Source organism: Fukomys damarensis, unplaced genomic scaffold (assembly GCF_012274545.1).
Source record: "Fukomys damarensis isolate Sample0158 unplaced genomic scaffold, DMR_v1.0_HiC HiC_scaffold_17, whole genome shotgun sequence".
Classification (NCBI taxonomy): Eukaryota; Metazoa; Chordata; class Mammalia; order Rodentia; family Bathyergidae; genus Fukomys; species Fukomys damarensis.
In genome coordinates this window covers 24,491,328-24,499,708 of record NW_022900929.1, presented here as the reverse complement: position 1 = coordinate 24,499,708, position 8,381 = coordinate 24,491,328, and the positions used below count along the sequence as shown (strand labels likewise).

The following is an 8,381-nucleotide window of genomic DNA, read 5'->3' as shown; positions in this document are numbered from 1 at the left end:
CACGGTGGGGCGGTCGCGCGGGCTCCGTTGCTCCGGCCTGAGGTCAGCCAAGGCCGATCACAGTGACTCGCCGGGGACCCGCGGGCTTTCACCCGCAATGCACCCATTCCCTGTGCGGGCTCCTCCCCAGACTGTCACGTAACTCCTGAGGGTAGTGGTTCTCAGCCCTGTGAGTATACATACACTTTTATATGCATTACTGTCGAAGGGTCGCAGCTCTTCCGAGCAGATGTACGTAGTAAACGGACACAGCTATGTGCAGAGGCCAGCAGAGCTGCGTCTGCAGAACTAGGGCCTGAAACCACTTACCACCATTTAATTTTCCGTCTCCTTCCTCTTTCCCAGAACCTGGGCGGTATCTAGGTCAGTTTTCAAATCAGTTACGAACCAGTCAGTGTGTCACAACATTAGTTTAACGGGTTGCAAATAACATTTTATAAAATGAAATAGAATACAATATACAGTATCATTGTAGCTCACATAGTAATGGTAAGAATTGTGGAAGTTCTTTTGATGTGAGACACTTAGGAGCATGAGAGGGGATGCTGCTGCAATTATTCTAGGGTCAAAGGTGTAATCTGGGCTTGTTGCTGGTCCGTCAGGACACAGGTCATCTCTAAGTGTGTCAGGACATAATGTCTCTGGCTTTCATTCTTTCATGCCCCCAGCCTGACCCCCACACAACTTCATGAGCTACACTTTAAAATACCAAGCCACATCTTTTCCCCAAAACTATTCAAGAGAACCTGTGGTCTAGAAGGATACATTCAGGGGCATCTGGGCCCTTCAGGACCTAGTATCCTCCAGTTTACCTAGTAACCTGCAGCCTAGCAGATTGTAAAGGATTTCTATTCGTTCTCCCGTTTACATTCCTTTACTCTTGGCTACCTGCTCTCCATCTTGGTGCTCTCCTTCCCAAAGCCAACTCAAGCACTGGACAATATAGCACCTTCCCTGAGGTTGTCACATCTACAGCATGAATTACCAACCAGGTGAAGTGGCACATGCTTGTAATCCCAACTACTCCAGAGAATGAGGCAAGAGAATCCCCAGCCTGGGCAACATAGTAACACCCTGGCTCAAAAAAAAAAAGTAGTAACAGAAATTCCTCTTAGTCCATGGGCCATCCTTTCCCACATTGTTTAATGGCTCTGTTCTCATGGAACAGGTGATCAGAAAGTTTTACAACTGTTTGTATATTTGTGTAAGAATATAAACCTCAGCTAGTTGTGATGGTGCATGTCTGTCATCCTAGCTACTTGGGAAGTAGAAGTGGAAAAATAGCTCCAGAACAGCCCTTGGCAACACAGCAAGACCCTGTCTCAAAAAAAAAAAAAAAAAAGTGGAAAAGTTGGAAGCTTTGTACATTGTGGAGGGAAGGTAAAATGGTTTTGGTAGTTGGAAAATGGTTTGGTAGTTCCTCAAAAAGCTAAACATAGAGCCAGGCATGGTGGCGCATGCCTGTAATCCCAGCACTTGGGAGGCTGAGGCAGGAAGATCACTCTGAGTCTAAGACCAGCCTGGGCTACCTAGTGAGTTCCAGGTCAGTCTCAACTAGGTAGTGAGACGCTGTCTCAAAAAAAAAAAAAAAAAAAAAAAAAAAAGGCTAAACAGAGTTATTGTACAACACAGCAGTTGCATTCTTAGGTATATACCCAAGAGATTAAAATATGCCTAGATACTTGGCCACAAATACTTATTTAGCAAAAGATTTATTGATACATTTTAGATATATATGTTAACATTCATCATAGGGAATTTATACCAGTATGGTATATCTTGCTTTTTTCCCCCATCCCCCCATGTATAAAAGCTTTGTTTCCATTTTTTCCTTTGATTTTTTTTTCTTGTCCCTTCTTTTCTTTCCCCCTTCCTTGTTCCCCTTCTCATTTGAACATTTTATTCCCATTTCCCAGTGTCTATTGTACATTTTAGTCCTTATTTTCACTTTTGATTTCTCACACTACAGAAACTAGTATTTAAATGTGTGTCCGATTTATTGCACTTAAGAGTATGGTCTCAAGGTGCATCCATTTAGCTATCAATGCCTCAAGTTCATCCTTTATAGCAGAGTAGTACTCCGTTGTATAAAAAAAAAAACCCATATGTTATTTATCCATTCATCAGTTGATGGGCATTTGGGCTTTTTCTAAAATTTAGCTGTTACAAATTAGTGGCCACAAATATTTATAGTAGCATTATTCATACTAGTCAGAAGGTCACAACAACCCAGATGTTCAACATATAAACAAAAAGTGATATACCACACAATGGAGTCTTTTTCAAAATAAAGTACTGATATGTGCTACAACGTGGATGTATCAGATTTCTGGGGATGCTATAGCATAGCACAAACTGGGTGACTTAAACAGAAATTGAGGGCTGGGGATTTAGCTCAGTGGTTCCGGAGCCTAGCTTGCAAGTGCAAGGACCCCAGTTCAATCCCTAGTACCAAAAAAACAAACAGAAATTGACTGTTTCACAGCTCTGGAGACCAGAAGTCTAAAATAAAAGTATTCAGAGGGGATGGGGATTTAGCTCAGTGGTTCCACCGCCTGCCTCACAAGCACAAGGACCTGAGTTCAATCCCTGGTACAAAAAAGTATTGGCAGAATTGGTTCCTTCTGAGGACTGTGAAGGAGAATCTTCTCTCTCTCTCTCTCTCCTTGTAGTCTTAGGCAATTTTTTTTTGGTCTGGTAAATGGCATCCTCCCTGTGTTTTCATATTGTCTTTCGTCTATGCAAGCTCTGCCTCCATATCTAAATTTCCCCTTCTATAAAGATACAGTCAGGACCGTGGGTGTAGCTCAGTGGCAGAGCCCTTACCTAGTATGTGTGAGGCCCTGGGTTCATTCTCCAGCTCTGCTAAATAAATAAGTAAAACAAAAAACTCTGTGCTGGGGCCAGGAACAAAGGCAAAATATGTATTTCTTATGTCAAACTAGGTGAAAGAAACCCATCCACAAAAGCCAAATATTGTATAATTTCATTCATATGGAATGTTCAGGCATCTGTATAGAGATAAAAAATAGATTAATAGTTACTGGGTCTAAGGGAGGGAGGGAACTGCTGATGGGTAGACTATGTCTGTCAAGCTGTTTAAAATATAGAAGCAATATACAGAGCTCTTTTATGCTCTTCAATTCAGCTGCCCCTACTGATTACCATTTTATATAGGACAGCCAGGGATTAATTTAGCTCAGTGGTTCTGCCACCTGCCTTGCAAGTGCAAGGTCCCAAGTTTGATCCCTGGTACCAAAAACAAACATTTTATATAGGACATGGTCTAATACAGAAAATTAACATCTATACAGCATTATTAACTAATTTACAGACATTATTCAGATTTTGCTAAGTATCCTGCTAATTTTTCTTTCTGATCCAGAATTATTTTAGCATCCCACTTTGCATTTATCTTGCCAGCTTAGCCTTTGCAATCTCAGTTATATATTTACGAGTTTTTAAAATTTCGAATTGTAATCCAACATTACAGGTCTAATTTTCCTCTTCTTGCCTTATTTATAATGTAACTCTTTGTTCAACAGTAAAAACTCTAGCTCTCCTTATTTACAGTGTACTTATTTGTCTGCTTATCCTAGTATCATCAGCTCTCCATAGTCATGGGTTCCACATCCATGATTTCAACCAACCACAATTTGAAAATATCAGAGAAAAAAACTATCTCTGCTGAAAATGTATAGGTATTTCTTGCCATTATTTCCAAATAATCAGTGTAATAACAATTTTCATAGCATTTACATTGCATTAGGTATTTTGATTTGGAGAGGATTTGAAGTGTCTACAGGTGGTTGTGCATAGGTTACATGCAAATGTGCTATCTTATACATGGGACTTGTGCATCCAGGGATACCACAATTCCCGTGGATCCTGAGGGATGGATGACTCTGTACATAGTTGCTAAGTGATATACCTTTGTGAAAAGCAGATTATTAAGTGGAGTGTAATGTTACATGTAGTGTTTTTTTCTTGAGCCTGATAGTATGTAGACATTAATCCTATTGGGTCAGGGCCCTACTCTGTGACCTCACTTAACCTTAATTACCTCCTTAGAAATCCTGTCTCCAGATACAATTACACTAGGGGATAGGGCTTCAACATACGAATTTTAAACATTTACTTCATGAAGGTCTAAATGTTGTCTCCATATAAGATCAGAAATAAAGCCAGTTTGCTCCCACTACTATTCAACATTCAACTTTGAATTGGATGTTGTGGCCATTGCTATAAAGAAAGGAAAAGGAATAAAAGGCAGATTAGAAAGAAAGTTTTTTTGTTTTTGTTTTTTTGAGACAAGGTCTCACTATGTAGTTGAGACTGTTCTGAAACTCACTATGTAGCCCAGGCTGGTCTCGAACTCAACGATCCTCCTGCCTCAGCCTCCCGAGTGCTGGGATTACAGGCATGCACCACCATGCCCAGCTGAAAGAAAGTTGTTCTTTATTTACACATGGCATGATCATTTGTATAGAAATCTGAAACAGCAAAAAACCTAATAGGTTACAGAGTTACAGATGTAAGATTAACATACAGCATCCATTGTATTTCTTCTGTGTACTAGCAACAAACAGAACTTCCACGGCTGGGGCTGACCCTCAATGCTTGCCTAACACGATTCCCATTGCCAACACCACAAAATAAAAAGGAAAGAAATTGTGATAGTTAATGTCAACTTGATTGGCCTGAAGGATGTCTAGGAGACTGATAAAGCACACTTTTGGTGTGTTTGGGTGGGTCAGGTGGGAGTATGACATTGAGGCTGTTTCCATGTCCCTGGGCTGTCCTGGAATGAGCAGCTTTCTTCTGCCAGGCCCTTTTGTCATGATGTTTCTGTATTGGAACAAGCCAGCCATGGACTGAAACCTTGGAAACTGTGAGCCAAAATGTGTTTGTCATGTATTTTGTCCTAGCAGTGGAAAAGCTAATACAAGGATCATAGATTTAATTATCAAATTAATTAAAACAATAAAACTTTTAGGGAAAAAAGCAAAAGAGAAAGTCTTACTGATGTTGGATTTGGTATCTTAAATACAAAATAATAAACACCAATTCTAAAAGAAAAAGCAATAAATTGGGCTTCATGAAAATATTTAAAAATGAAATGTGAAAGGAAGTTGGACTGGCAGAGGAACCTTGGAAACTGAGAGTGACGTGGCAATGAGTACTCGAGTTTTCATCTCATTTTCTCTAGTGCTAAAGAGGCAGCACTGTGGGAGCACAGTTGAGAGTAAGGGTGGTAGGGCAGGATCCCTGAGAATAGCTTGCTCTTTCCAGTCAAAGGACTCAAAAAGGAACAACCTAGTAGTATGATAAACTCAGAAATATTACTCTGGTCAGTACCATGGAACAAGATGGTCCCTGTCCTCATCAGAAAAGGTTTAGTGGAGACTAGACTTCCACAGCAGCAATGTTGTGTTGAGATGGGATACTGTCAGAGAAGGCCAGTGGAGCTGAGATTGCCATTCCCACCCAGTGATGATGATACCCTCCCTCCCTCATGGCCCATGCAAGCCACCCAAGAGGAAGTTACAAGGTGTTCATCCTTCTCCCAGACTTTTCCAGACTGGGTATTGGACTTGACTTTCATTTAGCAGTAATGGGCTGAGGCCTTTATTCCTCTGTTATATGAGCGAAGGCCTACAAAATGGAAGATGTGAATAAGATGCAGAATCTCCTAACCTAATCCACAAAATGTCCATGATATAATTGAAAATCATTCATTCTAAGGATCTTTCAACTTGAGTAAGATAGAACCAATAGACCTCACATCAGAAATGACACAAGGATCACTGGCTGCTGCCGGGCTCCTCTGCTGCACTGCATCAAAGGGGCGGGCCTACTGGAGGGTCTCAAGCTGATTCTGGGCTCCTCTGCTGCACTGCACTGAAGGACATAAACATATTTTGTTAGATTAAATTTTATTAGTCTTTAGTATGTATTACATAGTTGAAAAAATATTTATAAAATTGTTTTAAAAATAATTTAAATTTAAAAGTAAATAATAATCATGAAATACATTCAAATTTTCTAAAAAAAAAAAAAGAAAAATGACATAGAGGCCAGGTATGGTAGCGCATGCCTGTAATCCCAGCATGTGGAAAGCTAAGGCAGCAGAATGGGTGCAAGTTCAAGGCCATACATAGCAAGACCCTGTCTCAAAACAAAACAAAAAAAAAACCCCAGAGCTTACAATTATTTGACAAAGATTTTAAAGGAAGCATCATAAAAATACTTAAGAGAACAATTGCAGACAATTTGAAAGAAATGAGAAAATTTTAAAAATCAACAAAGAAATCAAGATGTAAAGAAGAGCTGGATGGAAGCCAGGCATGGTGTCTCATGTCTGTAATCCCAGAACTTGGAGACTGAGACAGAAGGACTGCAAGTTCAAGAACATCCTGGGCAATTTGGCAATTTAGTGAGACTTTGTTTCAAACAAAACAAATATAACTCAGTGTGGAGGCCCTGGGTCAATCCCCAGTACAAGAAAAAGAAGTAGCTGCAAAACTAGATGGCAAAGAACATAAACATAGAAAACTAAAGAAACTGAGCCAACCACATGTAGGATAAACCTAAAGAAGTCCATACCAAGGTACATCATAGTCAAAACTGAGGAAGGGCTGGGGATTTAGCTCAGTGGTGCTGCATCTGCTTTGCAAGCTCAAGGTCCTGAGTTTGATCCTGGTACTGCAAAAAGAGAAAAGAGGGGTGGGGGGCTGAGGATTAGCTCAGTGGTTCCACCCCCTGCTTCAAAAGCTCAAGGTCTCCAGTTTGATCCCCAGTACTAAAACAAAAACAAAACTCTGAGGGGCTAGGATTTAGCTCAGTGGTGCTGCACCTGCCTGGCAAGTGTAAGGTCCTGAGTTTGATTCCCAGTACCCTTCCCTAAAGCAGAAAAAATAGTCAAAACTCTGAAAAAGTTTAAAAAAATCTTGAAAATAACAGGAAAGAACTAATACTTATAAGACAAAATCAACTCAAGTTACAGCAGGTCAGAAATCCATAAGGGCCAAGATAAAATGGAATAACATTTTTGAAAACCTGAAAGCAATAAAACTTAATTTTCTGACCAGTGAAAGTATTCTTCAGAAAATAAAGTAGAGCTGGGCATGGTGGTGCGTGCTTCTAGTCCCAGCACTCAGGAGGCAGAGGCAGGAGGATTGCTGTGAGTTTGAGGCCAGCCTGAACTACATAGTGAGACCCTATTAGCAAGACAGTTTATACCAACAGCACCAACAACAAAACTAAGAAAATAAAGTAGAAATCAGGATATTCTTAGGTGAAGGAAAACTGATAAGATTTTTCATCAACAGATTTACCCTAAAAAACTGATAAAAGTAGGGCCTGGAATTTAGTTCAGTGGTTCCACCCCCTGCCTTGTAAGCACAAGGTCCGGATCCCTGGTATCACACAAAAAAAATTGGTGGAAATGAAATAATAAAGAAAGGCATCTTAGAACATTAGGAAGGAAAAAAGAAACATATGGATAAATACAATGCAATTTTCTTTAGTTTACTAAATTTGACAATTGAAGCAAAAATTATTGTCAAATGTGGCTGTAAATATGGAGGAGGATTAGGATAATTATGTCATACATGACAGAGAGAAGCTAACAGGAAAAACAATGGTAAAGTGTTCATGCTTCACTCAGACTGGTGCAATGTTAATTCCAGTGGACGTATTAAGTTATGTATAATGTAACACCTACAGCAACCACTAAAACTATACATGTAGAAACATTCAAAAGCATAGCCACATACATGTAAGTTTATAAAATAGAAATAAAAGGCACAAGCAAATCAGGAAAGTCAGAAAAAGGAAACAGAAGCTGGGCATTGTGGCACACAACCATAATCCCAACACTTGGGAGGCTGAACTAGGGTGATCACAAGATCAAGACCAGCCTGGGCAATTTAGCAGGTTCAGGGCCCTCTGGACTACATAGTTCCTGTCTTAAAAAAGGGGTCTTTTGAATTCAGGACTGGGGATTTACCTCAGTGGTGCCGCTGCCTGCCTCATAAGCATTAGGTCTTGAGTTCCATCCCTGTACCAAAAAATTTTAAAAACAAAACAAAAAAGAAATCAATGAAATATAGAAAAATAGTACAGAAGACCCAATGAGAAAAAGCTGTTGCTTCAAGAGGATTCATAGCAAACCTTGTTAATATTGATGAAAGACACAGATTATCAATGTTAGAAATGAGTTGGGGTATCACTACAGATCTATAGACATCAAAAGGAAACACAATCTTGCATACTTTTGACAAGTGAAAGAGATTAATTGTTCAGAATTCACCCATAAAAAATAGATCACCAGTAAAACCCTTTAACTTTTTTTTTTTTTTTTTTTTTTTTTTTTTTTT

General features: G+C 39.6%; 1 protein-coding gene across 2 annotated transcripts in view; it reads left to right on the top strand.

Moving 5' to 3' along the window:
* Positions 1-12: 12 nt before the first annotated feature.
* The window catches only part of LOC104862752 (up-regulator of cell proliferation), a 43,069-nt gene continuing 34,700 nt past the window's right edge, over positions 13-8,381 (top strand). For both annotated transcript variants that reach the window (XM_010624960.3, XM_010624958.3), the window contains exon 1: positions 13-169. The gene's annotated coding sequence lies outside the window, so the exon portion shown is untranslated. The remainder of the gene's footprint in view (positions 170-8,381) is intronic.